The sequence below is a fragment of the Danio rerio genome, chromosome 14 (assembly GCF_052040795.2).
Source record: "Danio rerio strain M-AB ecotype USA chromosome 14, GRCz13ab, whole genome shotgun sequence".
NCBI classification, from domain to species: Eukaryota; Metazoa; Chordata; class Actinopteri; order Cypriniformes; family Danionidae; genus Danio; species Danio rerio.
In genome coordinates, this window is record NC_141034.1 from 27,196,385 (window position 1) to 27,214,734 (window position 18,350).

The 18,350-nt window shown below is 33.8% G+C and overlaps 2 protein-coding genes across 13 annotated transcripts in view; both read left to right on the top strand.

Moving 5' to 3' along the window:
- Window positions 1–18,350, top strand: part of atp7a (ATPase copper transporting alpha) — an 813,718-nt gene that overhangs the window by 677,363 nt on the left and 118,005 nt on the right. The window lies entirely within an intron of this gene.
- The window catches only part of enox2 (ecto-NOX disulfide-thiol exchanger 2), a 403,572-nt gene continuing 388,633 nt past the window's right edge, over window positions 3,412–18,350 (top strand). For all 11 annotated transcript variants that reach the window (XR_015507402.1, XR_015507399.1, XR_015507401.1 and 8 more), the window contains exon 1: window positions 3,412–3,644. The gene's annotated coding sequence lies outside the window, so the exon portion shown is untranslated. The remainder of the gene's footprint in view (window positions 3,645–18,350) is intronic.

Here is an 18,350-nt window from a genome sequence, read left to right on the forward strand (position 1 = left end):
TCACAAGAGGTCTCATCCAACCACAGGCTGCTGTGGTCGAGCGAGGAGGTCCAGCGAGCCACCAGACTTCAGGCATGAACCTTTCTGAGGTTAGCTGGCTATTACCAGTGTTTCCTACCAAATTTCTCCTCTATAGCCAGCCCACTGACAGACCTGACCTAGAAGGGGCAGCCGGAGAAACTCAATTGAAATTCAGAAGCAGACAGGGCATTTTCGATCCTGAAGCTGGTGCTCTATTCTTTCCCTGTTCTCCACGTCCCAAACCTCGGATGCACCTTGATCCTGCAGACCGATAGTATACATCAGTCAGAAGCTGTCTCCAGCTGAATCCAGGTGTGCAGCTGTAGAGAAAGAAGCTCTGGTCATTAAATGGGCAGTCTTGGAGTTGTGCTATTACCTGCTGGAAAGAAGGTTTAGCCTTGTTACAGATCAAGCATTACTGCAATGTGTGTTCTGACACGAATGCCAGGGTCTCACTGTGTTGTTCATTGTTAGTTCATGCCTCACAGTGCATTAACCAATGTTAATAAGCAAGAATTTGGACTTTAATAATGGATTAGTAAATTTTAAATATAAGATTAATAAATGCTGCTGTTCATTATTATTTCATGTTAGTAAAACATAATAGTAACTAATGTAACTTATGTATAAGTATGACTATTCCACTACATTCATTCATTTTATTTTCAGCTTGGTCTCTTTTTTAAATCTGGGGTCGCCACAGCGGAATTGACCGCTAACTTATCCAGCATGTTTTTACGCAGCGGATACCCTTCCAGCTGCAACCCATCTCTGGGAAACATCCACACACACTCATTTACACACACACTCATACACAACGGACAATTAAGCCTGCCCAATTTGCCTGTACTGCATGTCTTTGGACTGTGGGGGAAACCGGAGTACCTGGAGGAAACCCACACAACACAGGGAGAACATGTAAACTCCACAAAGAAACGCCAACTGACCCAGCCAAGGCTCGAACCAACGACCCAGCGACCTTCTTACTGTGAGGCGACAGCACTACCTACTGTGCTACTGCATTGCCTCACACACATGCACTTTGGAAAATTTTACCCAATTCACCTGTACTGCATGTTATTGGAATTGGGAGGGAAACCAGAGCACCCGGAGGAAACCGATGGGAACATGGGGAAAACATGCAAACTCTATACAGAAATGCCAACTGACCCAACCGAGGCCTGAACCAGCGACCTTCTTGCTGTGAGGCGACAGTACTACCTACTGCGCCACCGCATCACCCTGTTCCAATACATTTTTGGTTAATTTCAATCTTATTTTACAATAATTTATCTATCAAGTATTATATATATATATATATATATATATATATATATATATATATATATATATATATATATATATATATATATATATATATATATATATATATATTTACACAATTGAAGTCAGAATTATTAGCCCCCCTCAATTATTGGCCCCGTAGTTTATTTTTCCCCAAATTTTTCAGAGCAGTTTTTTTAACACATTTCTAAACATAAAGTTTTAATAACCCATTCTAAAAACTGATTTATTTTATCTTTGTCATGATGACAGTAAATAATATTTTACTAGATATTTTTCAAGACACTTTTATACAGCTTAAAGTGACATTTAAAGGCTTAAGTAGGTTAACTAGGCAGGTTAGTGTAATAAGGTAAGTTATTGTATAATGATGGTTTGTTCTGTAGACTATTGAAAAATATATAGCTTAAAGGGGCTAATAATTTTGACCTTAAAGTGGTTTTTAAAAAATTAAAAACTGCTTTTATTCTAGCTGAAATAAAACAAATAAGACTTTCTCCAGAAGAAAAAAAAAATCAGACATACTGTGAAAATGTCCTTGCTTTGTTAATCATCATTTGAGGAATATTTAAAAAAGAAAAAAAAATTCAAGTTTGAGAACCACTGAGAACCACAATTCAAGTTTGAGAACCACTGCATTAGACCACCTCTAGCCACGCTTCCATATATATATATATATATATATATATATATATATATATATATATATATATATATATATATATATATATATATATATATATATATATATGGAATATATATATACGCAAATTATTTAAGGTTTGAAAACAATAAACATTTAATAGGTTTATATTGACCTGTTATGATAAAAAAAGTTTTTAAATAAATACGTTTCTAAAGTAGTTTGTGAAGTAAAACATAAAGGAACCTATAAAATTATCAATCCTGGGAATCAAATTATAAATTTAAAGGGCTTTAATTATTTTCCATGTCTAACAATACCATTATTATTAACATGCCAAAAGGGATAGCACAAACATTTTAGGAATTAGGATGTACATAACTATTTTTTTTTGTCTTGTAAAACAAATGATATTTAAAAAGTAAAAAAATACAAGAAAAAAGTTTTTCAAAATCTTACATTGATAAACATGAATGATATTAAATATTTAAATAAATTAAAAAGGAAAAATAAAATTAAACATTATTAAATAATTTGTTAACCAACAATAAAATATATAAAAATATATACAATAGATATTTTAGCACAGGCCTAATATACAGTATAGTTAGAGTGCTAAACAAATGCATTAGACCAGTGGTTCTCAAAATGTGGTACGTGTACCACTAGTGGTATGCGGGCTTCGGTTTGCGGACGCATCAAATATGTCATATGTACGTGCTACATATATTTAAAAATTTATCAAAAAATATTTATACATGAATATGATGACATAAAGCCTATATTTCTAGGTGTTAATAAATAGGCTACTATCTTAATACTTTACAGGAGTACAGGAGTTTTTTTTTTTTTACTTTTTAAGAAAAGTAACCTATTTTTTTTTACTTTTAAATGCATATTTTAATTTAAATGTTGACGTTTTTAGTTTTTTTTAGTTTTTTTTTTTTTTTTTTTTTTACATGTAAGCACAGTGCAGGGTTAATGATCAACTAATTTATAATGTTTAAAGTGGCTGACAATAATATACTTTTTAATAGGAATTAATCTGCCCTGTTTTTGAACTATACAAAGCTGCTTTACTGGGCCTACCACGCTACTGTATTTCAATACTGCTCATTATGGTGGTACCTGGAGAGACAAATGTTTTTTGAGGTGGTACTTGATGGAAAAAGTTTGGGAATCACTGCATTAGACCACCTCTAGCCACGCTTCCATGGACCCCCAGCCCTCTCAAAGTCCTCTGAGAGTCCTCCGACCCCAGTTTGCAAAAACGTTCTTATATATAATCTCCATAAAAATATACTTTGCATGATGTTACTCTGTGGGAAACACCACAATACCATACTACTTTCGTGTCCATTCATTGTTGGAAACATATAACCTGTAGATGTCGCTGTGCTCTACCCCGCGTGAACTTAAGCACGTTGCTCCTCCAGATTCCCACAATGCCTCGTGTTTACCTTCTCTTTGACAGCGCCGATGCTCCTTACTGGCTTGTCTAGTTACCGACTGGAACTCAGCGTGATTCCAGCAGTTCTACATCCTCTGGACCATCACCAAACAGCAGGATAAATCCAACACACTCCTCCAGGCGAGCACCGGAGACTGTCGCCGTCCTGGACTGTGTTTATGTCCGCGGCGGTGGAGCTCGACACTTCCTCGGACTTCATCTTAGGTGAGCGCGCGTTTCAACTTATTATACATGAATGTCATGCTTTAACACTGCAGTATGAACTCAGGACTGGAGCTTAGTTTAGCTTTGACGTGTTATTTTAACCGCCCCGAGATCATGTTTCCAGAGCAAAAGCCGCACTGCGCTTTGAAACACTTTAACATGACTGCTGTCATGTTTAACTTAATTAAAGACAAATGCAAAGTGCTGACTCTAAACAAGGTACACCAAAGTAATGCATGCAAGCATTTTAATGGCATCTTAAAGATTTGAGGAGTTTAAACATTCCTTTACAAAAAACGTTATTTAGGCTACTTTTAAATGCAAACAGTTATAGTATTAACGATGTATTAACTAATCGTTGCTATTATTACAAACGACCGACAAATGTCTAAAGGTGACTTATATTCAGGGCCATTTTAACGAAGTGCAATAATAGTAGTAATTCTGATATTTTGGTGTAAACTAGAGAGCATGCATGATAACAGCGTGTCACGCTAAACAGCTTTGTTTACGTCTGTTACGTCACCAGCGAGCAGCCAGCATGTCTGCATTGACAGATTCGTGAAACATATCGTTGAGTCGGATCTTTTTAATGAACTCCCTGAACCGGTGAAAAGCCTTCTGAATCATCTTTTCTAAATCATCCTTTCAATAAACGAGTCAGTTTTTTGAATAGTTATGACCAGGGGCAATTTTATGATTTTCATCTTAGGGGGGCTCAGCGCCTTATAAGGTAAAAAAAAATGATATAAATATATACAGCCTAATATTACATTTATAAGTAGTAATTCAAAGGCAATACACTTAAAATGTATGTAATACATTTATTACATAGTCAGGCACAGCCATTTGAGTTCTGAATAAGCCAAATAGGCTCAACCCCCCTGTTTACTCTAGTAAAAAACACTTTCTATATTCAAGGGCATTTTTTGTTTCCATGTATTCAATAAGTAAACTTCCACTTTTCTAATTAAACGACACACATATAAATATATATGTTTAAACTTGCAGGCTAATTCACATATTTTACGATCTGAGTGATATAACACATATTTTGTAAATAGACAACACTTGATGTTTCTGTCTCTGTCAGTGACAGTTAAAGCGAGTGCATTCTCTAAGTCAGTGTTTCTCAACTGGTGGGTCGCGACCCAAAAGTGGGTCGTGGGAACATTTTCATTGGGTCGCTGAGTGTGTGGTCAAAAAACAACAAAAGTTGAATTTTTAACTTATTTTGACTTTTATTTTGAAATGCATGCACGACAACCCTTTGACATGTGAAATTACATTTAATTATAGCAACAAATATGTCAAAGCGCAAGTACGACCCCGAATATGTAAAGTATGGATTTACATATATTGATGACAAAAAAAAGACTAATGAGAGCCTCAGTGTTTCATATGTAGTGAGCTGCTCTCACAAGAGAGCACGAAACCTTCTAAATTAAAACGACATTTAGAAACCAGACAACATGTTTTATTAACAGTTCAGTTTGATTCATGGTAACTGAACCTTTCCTTACCCTAACCACTGTTTACTGTATTTGTAGTTTTTACATAATTTGATACATTTTGTTAAATGACAGCAATAAAATAGTGTTTATTTGTAGTCTTGGTAAATTTCTTATGATTTATCTTTCATTACTTGTGTATGTTAACAAATAAATACAAATTAATTATAATTCCAAAAATTGTATTATAGTTCCTAAAAAATTTGGCTTATCATGGCTTGATGACCATGTAAAAGTGTGGGTCCCATGGCCAAACCAGTTGAGAACCCCTGCTCTAAGTGGTTGTGTCACTGTGTTTAATCCTTTCTGTGCAATACTGTATGGTACAGTTAATGCCACATGAACTGTAAAGTGTTTAATATTGGTAGTTCATTTTGAAATAAAAAAGTTAAATGTTTGCTAAGAGTTACATTTTTCACTGGAGGAAACAGCTGTGCTGATGAGATTAACGTCGAGAAAACCCGACTGCTTCTCTGTGACATTGGGAGACAGGTGATACACGGTTGTCTATATCAAAGAACTGCAAATAAGTAGATATTATAACAATTTATTAATAAACACACTTCGTTCTCTCGCTGTCCGGCTGTGGTTTGCTGATCAAATAAAAACAAAAGACAAGGAGGAGGCGAATTCTGCCAACGTTTTTATATCAAATTTAAAGGGGACTGAGGCGATAATTTAGTGTACAGTTTATGAGCTAATCGCAAAAGTTTTAGGGGGGCTAAGCAGAAATATAGGGGGGGCTACAGCCCCGCTAAAATAGGCCTAGCAACTGTGAGTGAGCAGACAAATTGTTTTTAAACAAAAAAGCTTTTATCATTTCTCAAATTGCCAGGCTTCACATCAGTTACCTCTCTTAAGTTTTTTTTTTTAAATATTAGTATTATATTATATTGGTATGATTATACAGTTGAAGTCAGAATTATTAGCCTCCTTTGAATTTCTTTTCTTTCTTTTAAATATTTTCCAAATGATGATTAACAGAGCTAAAAAAAATTCACAGTATGTCTGATAATATTTTTTTCTTCTGGAGAAAGTCTTATTTGTTTTATTTTGGCTAAAATAAAAGAAGTTTTAAATTTTTTTTAAAAACCATTCTAGGGATAAAATTATTAGCACCTTTAAGCTAAGTTTTTTTTTTCAATAGTCTAAAGAACACTATTACCCTAGTTAAGCACTTTAAGTTGTATAGAAGTGTCTTAAAAATATCTAGTCAAATATTATTTACTGTCATCATGGCAAAGGTAAAATAAATCAGTTATTAGAAATGATTTATTAAAACTGTTATGTTTAGAAATGTGTTGAACAAAATCTTCTCTACGTTAAACAGAAATTGGGGAAAATTCCTCAAAATTCAGGGGGGCTAACAATTCTGACTTCAACTGTATTTTAAGCTAAGCTAAAATATTATAACATGACCTGAAACGTAAAACTAGGGCTGCACAATATATAGTTTCAGCATCAATATCGCAAAGTGTGTATCTACAATAGTCACATCACATAATCTCCAATGTCTAATCGACAATGTTCTTGAGCAGCCACAGTTGAAAACACTTAAGAACTTGTAAAGTTAATGAATTGTTTGTCATTTGCAAGTGTTTTTAGGGCTTGTAAATGAACATTTCAAGCCAGGTAAATGATTCAGGCACAATAAATTATACTGTTTGTAACTATAAAAAACATAAATTTACAATTGTGTTATACTTGACATTTGATTATTCAATTTGAGTACCTGAATATTGCTAAACTCCCAGAAAACAGTTTATTTCACTTGCATTTTATCTTTACTGTATTTATTTGTGATTGATTTATTAAGTTTTATGCAGACGGACTCCGATACAAAATAACCACAGTCAGTCTAAAATGATTATTTCTTCCCAAATAAAGCTATTCCTGTCATCTGTTAATAATGTACTTAATATTGCAAGATGTATCGCAGGAAAAACAAGTCAATGTCAGTTTTTTCCAATATCGTGCTGCACTACATAAATCTGCAAACTTCTTGACAGATTTTTCTCCAAATTACTATTTTTTTGCCATTTTTTTGCCATTTTTAGTTGCTGTTTTCTTACTACTGTCATTTTTGTTGTGCTTATTGTGTTATTGAGAGGAAATAGACAACAGGAAACAGTCAAAGCTGCTATTAATAAGTGGTAATAAAATTTGTAATGACTTTTTTTTTCAAGCTGATTTTTAAACTTATTTTAAGCAATCTGAGGGCAAAACAAGGTTTACAAAAGCTAGAAATACATTTCCTTTGATCCATACATGTACACACAAAAATTTTAACTGTCTGTTAAATCACTTTTAAGTAAGTCATACTCTTTTTGGTTTTTAACGTGTGTTTTGATATCCAAGTAAAATTAAAACCTAATTCATACATTTAATCTTGAGTTTTCTTTTAAAAATGTTCTGCTGTTATCAGCTCGCAATGAATCTTGGGATGTTCGAGCCCGCATAGGAGCCACCGGTTGTGTCCTTCATTACCTGGGAAACGAAGGATTTTAAGGCTGCATTTGATGGAGCCTTCTATTTTTTGTATGCAGATGGAGTGCACTTTGAATGCATCCTTCGGAGGATGCAGCCTCTGAAATGAGACACGATTCATGTCTCCTTTTGCAAACATACCTCCTAATTCATATCTTCAGCTTGTTAGCAAAGACTGAAAGAACTGTAATGGGTATGAAAGACAAAGGAGACGTCCAAAACGAAATTGGTGGTCTTCCTGGAACGTAGTTGAGAAGAACTGCTTTATACAAGTTACATACAAGATTTGTATCTTAAGAGTCTGCTTTCACTGATGTGATGACTAAACTGATGAGATTACTGAAAAGGCCATATAACGGTGCACAACAGACTTTAAGCATCTATTACAAATATTATTTCTTGTAAAATATACAGCCGTTTTCTACACAGAAAACACATGATCATGTATTGGAAAGTGAAAAAGAAAAGTGCATCCCTGATGGCACATTATACACATTATGATTATATTAAATTGTTATGTTACTCCTATAATTTGTATGAGGATAAGTATCCTCAAAACCAACATCTATAGTTGGTGGCTATATGTGTACTAGTGTTGCAACTAGAGCTGCTCGATTACTGCTGCAAAAGCCACCTTACATCATTTCACTGATTTTCACATGAAAGTAGAGGAAAAAATGGGCTGAAAAGTGGGTAGGACATGACACAATAATTGTGTTAGCTCAATTAAAGTTTTTTCATAATTGTTGGACTACAAAATCAATATTACATTTCAATTATTGGCATTGTAAATTGGCTCCCTGCTGTTTAAAATGTGATTGTGATTTGTTTAACATCTCAGCTGACTTGAATTGTCTCATATTGTCACTGATTTTCAGTGGGTGTATTTTGTAAGTGTATTGCTACTCTCATAAAATGTATGGGTGTTTTGGTGTTTTATATGTTGGCGAGGATGTTAAGCTGACAAAACATTGCTGTTGCTCTGATACAAGTTTTATTTATGGAGAAAAGTAAAAATCAATGCAGTGTTTGGGTGTTCTATGTTTGTCTGAGATAATTCATAAATCTTACCGAAATATGTATATTAAGCTGAAGCTGATCGCTCAATTCTTGACACGTGACTTGTGGTGCACTCATGGCCCTGGGTTCATTGGTGTAAGCGCATCACGCCGATTTTGCATGCAATCCGCACACCTCCATTGGAAACAAAAAACTTGTGCAAACTCTAGAAATACGCGATATGCAAACGGCCCCTAAAGGCCACCATCATTTGCGATCTCTATCAGTTGATCTTCTTGCAGAGCCATGGTAGATTCACCTGATTTGTTGACAGTTCGTGGGTTTTTTCCTTTTAGCAAAGAAACTTTCCAAAGACGTCTGTTTCTTACTCATTTTGCTGCTTGTGGGTTAAATTTGGGCGCTCAAGTGACCGAGATGTAAGTGAGAGATTACGGTCATTTTTCAAAATAAAAGACTTTTCAAAATAAAAGATCGTTCAGACTCATATAATAAATAAAAAGGCATTAATTAATGATTTTTTGTGCGGCCCAGTACCAATTGATACACAGACCGGACCACAGAGCTAGAGGATAAAATGAACTAAGGCAACATGATTATTAGGGCTGTGCAATTAAACGAAAATCCAATTTCGATTATGGCTTCTAACGATTATGAAAGACCATTAATCGAGATAAACGATTATTGCATCATATACCAAAAGTGCGTATGACCGCATCTTTGTGTGTGTGCAATACACGCACACAAAAGCACGTGCTCAGCGTTAAGTCTCATTCGCACACTGAGACGAGCAGAGGAGCGCAGACATCTAAATTAATTTAAACATAAGCGCTTTAATGGTCAAAATAGGTGTCAAAACGCGGTGATTAATGATTATTCATATTAACCCTCATTTGCGTAATAAACAAACGAGTTGAGAATCAAAAGACACATGAAAAAGAAACCATTAAAGTGACAGTGCGAAATGCTGCCGCCTGTTTTATCATTAATAAAACGACGAGAACCTCCCTCACTGCTCTTGACTGAAGGATTTTTGTAGCGAAAATGTTTTTCTTAGGGTGAAGATGCTTAAATCACAGTTTGTTTCATATTTTTATTCTATTGTATTGATTTCTCTTTCCTTCGCAGGGTGGAAATAACTGTATATATACAGTTGAAGTCAGAATTATTAGCCCTCCTGAATATTAGCAACCCTTTTCCTCCAATTTCTGTTTAATGGAAAGAAGTTTTTTTTTAAAACTTATTTCTGAACATAATAGTTTTGTATTATCATGTCTAATTACTGATTTGTTTTACCTTTGCTATGATGACAGTACATAACATTTTACTAAATGTTTTTCAAAATACAAGCATTCAAATTAAAGTGCAATTCAAAGGCTTAATTAGAGTAATTAGGCAAGTCATTGAATAACAATAGTTTCTTCTGCAGACAACCAAAAAATATATTACTTAAGGGGGCGAATAATATTGACCTTAATATGGGTTTAAAAATATTTAAACCTGCTTTTATTCTAGCTAAAATAAAACAAATAAGACTTTCTCCAGAAGAAAATCAATATTAGAGAAAATACTGTTAAAATTCCTTGCTCTGTTTAACATAATTTGGGAAAATTATGTTAAACATAACTCTCTTAATTTTTATCATGTATTAACACAAAAATCTAATTTCATTTTTATATTCATTTGTTTGTTGTTTTTAAATGTATGTTTATCATTGAAATGTTCTTGCCATGAAAATTGCCTTGGTTGCTGACTTGGCATTAAATAAAAAATACATTACATTACATGCCTCTTACAGTTGTCTCAAGCCTGTTTGATGTTCTTCTGTGGAACATAAAGGAAGTTATATTGAAGAAAGCAGGAAACCTGTAATCATTGACTTCCATAGTATTTGTTTTTCTTACTATGGAAGTCAAAGGTTACAGGTTTTTAGCTTTCAAAAAAATAACTTCCTATGTGTTCAGCAGAAGAACGAAATTTTATAAAGGTTTTCAACCGCAGCAGAGTGAGTAAATGGTGAGTTAATTTCATTTTTCTAGGTGAACTAGCCCTTTAAGGCTGAAGGTTTACTTGCTTTTTTAAGTACGGTCAACTAATTGTTTTTTTTACTGTGTATTATGGTCTCTAATTTCTTCATATGGTCCCTTTCAAATCAGTTTTCCACCTAAATATAGATTTTTCCTGCTTCATATTATATATATTTTCCTTGGTTTTCTGTATTTACCTTATTTTATTTCTTTGCTTGACAGTCAAACTGAGTTATTAAAAAGTAATTATAAATCATTTCTTGAATTCTGCTGTAAGACTTCCAGCAGTTCACCTTTAAGTTGTTGGGGTGAATGCTCACAGCAAAGCGATGTGATGCATTTAAACTGTTGTTAAGTAAGCTTTATGATCATCTTAATCATACCAGGCGTGCTTATAGAAACTGACTCTTGGTTGAGTAATAATTTAATTGCTCCATCTTGTTTGTTTTGTTGTTTTTGCTCTAGGTTTTTATTTAAAAAAAATTTGTGAGTAAGTGTAGACTGGCGCAAAGTGTCAAAACTGCACCAATTTTTCGTCTGTTGAGAATCACATGAAAAGCTTTGTATCCTAGCAACACAAGAAAAATGCGCAAGCACCGGTGGGTATCAGTGCATGACAGTTATAGGGCTTGTTTCAATAGGATGATGAGCTGGCGTTTGCTTGTAAACCTATCAAAGTTTGGGTTTGTTTAGACTTACAAATGCTCAGTGGGAAGTGGAGAGGTAATTCCAGTGTTGAGCAAAACACAACAGTTCTCACCGCGTGCAGTCTCTCTGTTGCTGAAATTAATGATCCAAAAGCTTTCGATTGGACATTTTTGCAGTTTTCTCATTCTTTCATTCAGTCATTTCTGTTCTTTTTTGAATAGGGGTTCACTCACACTTTCTACCACTTATTATTTAGAAACGTTATGTACTTGTTGTGCCTTTTTGGGCTCTTACAATGAATAGAGAATGACGTAAGAAATAAAAAAACATGATGGGTTATGGAATCTGAACATCTTTTCAAATTTTCTGAGGCTATCTTTGTGTGACGAAATGGCTTAAATATAAGTAATTCTGCAGCAAATTTTTTTTCAAAATTGAATTCATGCTTTTTAATAAAAATAAAAAGTTAAACTTTTATTTAATTACACTCATTGTGAAATAAAGTAATTACAAGTTCTAAATATATATTTAAAATAAAATACGTTAAGTTGCATGTAAGAAGTTTTGGCGTTTGAGCCAAATAATTCAAAATATTGGCATATCCATCTTGGTCAGTGTTTTATATAACCTCTTCAAAGTCCAAAACCGAAAGTGATAATGAACCATGCTGATGATTAATTGTCATACAAATTATTGCAAATTACAATGTTATTCTGTTTTGTTTATGCTAATTGCATTTTAAACTTATCAAAATTTATTTTACTTGAAAATGTATTTTACTTGTAATGGTTCATATAATACACTATACAATAATTGAAATTAGTCTCAAATGATAACATTAGAGTAATTAAAATCTAATTATATTATATTATTCATTCATTTCCTTTTCAGCTTACTCCTTTTATTAATCCTTTTAATTAATAATATAACATGGGTGACGCAGTGGTGCAGTAGGTAGTGCTGACGCCTCACAGCAAGAAGGTCGCTGGGTCGCCAGTTCGAGCCTCAGCGTTTCTGTGTGGATTTTGCATGTTCTCCCTGCGTTCGCGTGGGTTTCCTCCAGGTGCTCCGGGTTATCCCACGGTCCAAAGACATGCGGTACAGGTCAATTGGGTAGGCTAAATTGTCCGTAGTGTATGAGTGTGTGTGTGGATGAATGTTTCCTATAGATGGGTTGCGGCTGGAAGGGCATCCGCTGCATTAAAACATGATGGATAAGTTGGCGGTTCATTCCACTGTGGCGACCCTGGATTAATAAAGGGACTAAGCCAAAAAGAAAATGAATGTATAAATAATATAATGTAATGTAATATAATATAATACGATTTTAATTTTTTGATTGTGTAAATAGTTGAAAACTGTGATAATAGCTGTTATTTTAAATAATTGTGATTTGATTTTTATGAAGAAAATCATGATTTGATGATTAATCAATAAGTATGACAAGCCTACTTAAAATCTTGTGCTCTATACATTGCAATTAGATTGAAAATGTATTTTTTTTAAATTATTGGCCAATATTTTACTGAATTGGAGTTTTAAGGCACATTGATACTTTTTTTTTTTTTCCATCCCTGCAACTTTTACACTTTTACACTTTTCTCTTGGTCTAAGATGGATTTGTGACCTTCCATGAAATACTAAGCCGCTCTGGTTTCACTTCATATACGGTTTATCAGTTGTGTTGAAGACACTGTATTCCTCTGGTCTGCGGGGCTCAGTTTTGTGTTACACTATAGTCTGTTCTTGTAGACCTCAATTTGCTGTTCTTAACACCGCTGCTTACTCTGTGCAGCGAGGACTTAGATTAAATCCTGGCTCAGATCCTGCCTAGTCTTTGACTAAAGGAAATAGGGGATCAGCGATGAATGTGTTTACTTCCTCATGGTTGTTTGATATCCGACTGTTCAAGAGGAAATTACTGGGAGTATTTAAATATATCTTTGTGTATCGTTTTATCCTGCCTTATAGCATTGAAAGGGATGTTTAATGGCGAGAGCGTTTGGATACCAGTCACATAAAAGGATTTATTTCTTGTTTATCAGCTTATAAGGACTATTCAAGGGTTTACACTCAGAGACTGGAAATATATATGATTCAGCGCATCGACTTCTTTAAATGACTGCAAATTGGGACTGAAATAGTCTGGATCCAATCATTTCTGCACTTTGAAGATGACTAGGTTGGAAGGAAATATACATTTCTTATAATAACCCACTAAATGCACAAACACGCCTGTCTCTTAAAGGGGAAGTTCACCAAAAAATGTACATTTGTTGTTAGTTTACTGACCCTAACGCCAAGATGCAAGATGTTGATTTATTAAATTATTTATTTTTTGGTGATAAAATCAATAGTCAATAGGTAATGGCAGATTGAATGTAAAAAAAATAAAACACAAGGCAGGAACACAATTAAAGGTGCAGTAGGTCAGTGGTTCCCAACCTTTTTCTTTGGGGCCCCCCCCATAAACATATACAAACATTGGAGCCCCCCCACCATATAAATACACACGCACGCACGCGCACACATATGTACTGTGTATATATATATATATATATATATATATATATATATATATATATATGTGTGTGTTTGTGTGTGTGTGTGTGTGTGTGTTTGTGTAATATTAATATATAGTAATATGTATAGAAAATATTAATTAATCAGTTTTAACTTGTCTTGGCCTTCAATAAAACCAAAATTTAGGTAGGCTTTGTCATACTGTCTAATCTTTTTCTTCACCTCTGAAGAATCACTGCATTTACGTTTGTCTGCCATTTTTGTTTTGATTTTGCCTTTACGACAGCAAAATTTAAACAATAATTTAAAGTTATTTATTTTAATTATTTTCACTATTATGTTGGAATTTTAAGCATGTGTTTAGATTATTTTTTATTTTTTGGGCTGCTCGATTTTGGGAAAAATCATAATCACGATTATTTTGGTCATAATTGTAATCACGATTATTCAAAACCATTGCCAGTTAAAGTCAAAATTATTAGCGCTCCTGAGATTTTTTTTTTTAATAAACATTTCCCAAATTATGTTTAACAGAGCAAGGAATTTTAACAGTATTTCCTATAATATTTTTTCTTCTATTTGTTTTATTTTAGCTAGAATAAAGACAGGTTTAAATATTTTGAAACCAATTTAAGGTCAATATTATTAGCCCCCTTAAGCAATATATATTTTTGATTGTCTGCAGAATAGACTACCGTTATAATGACTTGCCTTATTACTCTAATTAAGCCTTTGAACTGCACTTTAATCTGAATGCTTGTATTTTGAAAAATATCTAGTAAAATATTATGTGCTGTCATTATAGAAAAGACAAAAAGAAATCAGTAATTAGAAATGAGATATCAAAACTATTATGTTCAGAAATAAGTTAATAAAATATTCTTTCCATGAAACAGAAATTGGGCAGGAAAAGGTTTGCTAATATTCAAGAGGGCTAATAATTCTGACTTCAACTGTATACATACAGTTATTTTCCACCCTGCAAAGGAAAGAGAAATAAATACAATAGAATAAAAAATGAAACAAACTGTGCTTTAAGCATCTTCACTGTAAAAAAAACACTTAAGCTACAGCAGTCCTTCAGTCAAGAGCAGCGAGGGTTTTCTTGTTATGTTTGTTTAATAATGATAAAAACAGGCGGCAGAAGAATAGCGCTGTATCTTTAATGGTTTCTCTTTCACGTCTTTTGATCCTCAACTCGTTTGTTTATTACACAACTGAGGGTTAATGTAAATAATCACTAAACACCGCGTTTTGACACCTATTTGACCATTAAAGCGCTCACGTTAAGATGACTTTAGATGTCTGCGCTCCTCTGCTCGTCTCAGTGTGTGAATGAGAGTGAATGCTGACCGGCCGCGGTCTTCTGACTGCGTGATCGTGCTACACACACATAAGCTCTTTCGCGCTTTTAAGAGCAACACGTGTACAACTGTGGCGAAATATGATGCAATAATCATTTATCTCGATTAATGCTTTTTTATAATCGTTTGAAACCGAAATCTAAATCGGATTTTCGATTAATTGCAAAGCCCTTTATAATAGTGGAGCATTTTCATGCCTTTTTCTACCTCAATACTTATCCTCTCCCGCGCCCCCCCTGTGAACTCTGGCGCCCCCCTTAGGGGGGCGCGGACCCCAGGTTGGGAACCACTGCAGTAGGTGATCTGCCTACATGCTAACTGGTTAGCACAATATGTTTGAAAACACAATCCCTCCCCTGCCATTCAAAGCTATGCCTACTGAAACGCGAATGCGTACAATAAACATGACAGGTACCCACTATCATGTCATTCGGCAGTAAGAAATCTTTTTATAATTCTACAATTCTGAAAGAAAAACTGATTCCTATCTAGGAAGTTTTCAGTGTGTAGTTAGGAAGCAAAACTTGATCATGATGTGCAATATTTCATGCATGCGAGGATCTCAAGTCTCACGCTCTCACATGCTTTGTCCTAAAGCGACTACTGTTTGCTTAGTGGTTGGCCGGCGGGTACAGGCATTACATTTATTAATAAGCCATACTTGCCAGCTATTTCAGAATATCCAGAGTTGCATGGTAAACAATATAGGGAGGACATCACCATTTAAAAAACTAACCTATGTGAAAACCAACTTCAGCTGAGTAAAGCAGGCTAGGTGGAATAGCACTATTTACTTATGTTTTGTTGATATTTGGTTACCGTTTAATCATCAGAATTTTGAGAATTTTCAGCCTGACAAATTTTAATCGGATGAGCATTTTTTTTTTTATGTTATGCCTTACCCAGAATTAAAAAACAAAAATTACATTTGGATCATTTACTTTAATCATTACTATTGGAATTTGAAGAGATTTCTAACCAGCACAACAATAAATGCTTCTAAAGACAATCACCTATTTCACCTTTAACAACAAAACATTAATAAGTTTTCTTGTTTTTAAACTGTGTAATTGTCAGCATTTTTATAGCTTGTTAAAATAACCAGATTTAATGAAAACAACAAATAAATAAATATTTTTTAGACAGATTTCTATTAGTGCTATTATTTTTCAGTTTATATTTATCAATGAATCCTGAAAACAAAGTATCCCAGGTTCCAAAAAAGCTGCACAACTATTTCCAAGGTCGATAATAAATCAGCATATTAGCATGGACTCTGAAGGATCATGTAACACTGATGTTTTCCACTTCAAATTTCCAATAAATTCCCACAAATTCTTGTTAATCCCAATATATTCCTGTAGTGTTTCTAACTTTGAATATTTGCTAAACTTTTTAGATTATGTTCAATCAATGTAAACAGGAAATGGGCTTTATGCACAGCTAGTGTTTTTTTTCAGCCAATAATGAACTTCTGGTGAAAGGTTTATATGACTATTTTCAATGTCATAATGTTTCTTTTAGAGCATTGACATTGTAATGTAATTCAAATATATTCAGTTACATAGACTTAAGCATCCATTTGATTGTTAAAGCATAAAAAGAGACGAAGGACAATTTAAACACGGGTGCCATCATTAGTGGCCGGCAGAAATTCCATGGAAAATACTGGAGTAAAAGTAATTTTTATATTTCCATATTAAGACATGGCACAGAAATATATATAATTTAATGCAGTGCTTTCTGTTTGGTCCGATACCCACTTTATATCGCATCTCAGCCAGGCCTTTTTTTTTTTATTTATTTTTTTAAACCAACGATTTTGCATGGGATGATAATTAACTGAAAGCCCTGAGTCTTTGTCATATACCCTATTTACCAGAATTTTTTGAAAAACTGAACATTTCACTTCACTGTTGAATTTAGTTATTGATTGATTGATGATTGCCATTGATTTGAAATTCACAAATCACCAATGATCAACTTCTTCAAATTCAGTCCGTTCACACATAAGCCGAAGGTTGGAGCATGCTCTTTTTAGTCTATTAACACTTGTGTGGCTTTTCTGCTTGTTTTGTTGGTTTGTGTTGTATTGGGTTGTCGTTAAAAGATAGCTGGTGTCATTTGAATATTCTTTCAAGCAGAAATACACAGTCACACAGCTCTCTCTCTCTCTCTCCACTCAGAAATAGAAATGAGCAGCGTTTCTCTTTTGACATTCCTCTGATAAGGTAATCAATGAACCATGGTTGGTCATTGAGTGAAAGGTGTGTGCGTGAGTATGTGTGTGTGTATGGGTTTAATACTAAAAGCTTCCTGTCACTGACAAATTCATTGTAAGAATTTGCTGTTCCTCGTTTCTCTGAAGAAGCTCTTATAAGAGGAGCATTTTTTGACAGCTTAATTTAACAACCTAAGACAGAATAGACTTGATTGTTGGATGGAATCACTAATGAGTTGTCAAGATATTTTCAGTTTTTTTTATAGAAGTGTGAAAGCACATTTATTTGTATTCCATGTTAAGTCTGATTTTCTTTTTTATTTACTTATTTTAGTAGTTTTAATGGCTAAATTAAATTTTAGCTATAAAAAATGCATGTCTAGTTTATTGATATTAGGAAAATTATTTGCTTTAACAACTGTATTTAAAGTGTTTTAATAATAAAAAAAATAAATCTTGCAAACAAAATGTTTTGCAAAAGAGATTTATTGCCTACTGTTGAATGAAAGTTTATAAATGTTCCTTAAAGACGTTTTAATGATGATGTTTTAATGATGCATTCCATGGTAAGATTGGTAAATATCTGTGTTACAGTATATTCAAGGTGCTTTAATTTGAAAACGTTTCATGAAAGATGCTAGCGTTTCTGTGTGTAGGCATTAGTGATCAACTATTATGAAAATGTTGATGCATACTAATTAGAGATGTTCTGATATCCTTTTTCCCTTCTCAATATCCATTTCAATTTGGGTCAATACAGAGAATCGATGCAATACCTGGATATGTATCTGTGTAAATCCAACTAGCAGATAGGGGTGGGACAAAATATCAATTTGTCGATTATTGTTATTTGCGGCCGCGATGCATTATCAATACTCTCATGCCAAATATCCATTTTTATCTAAATG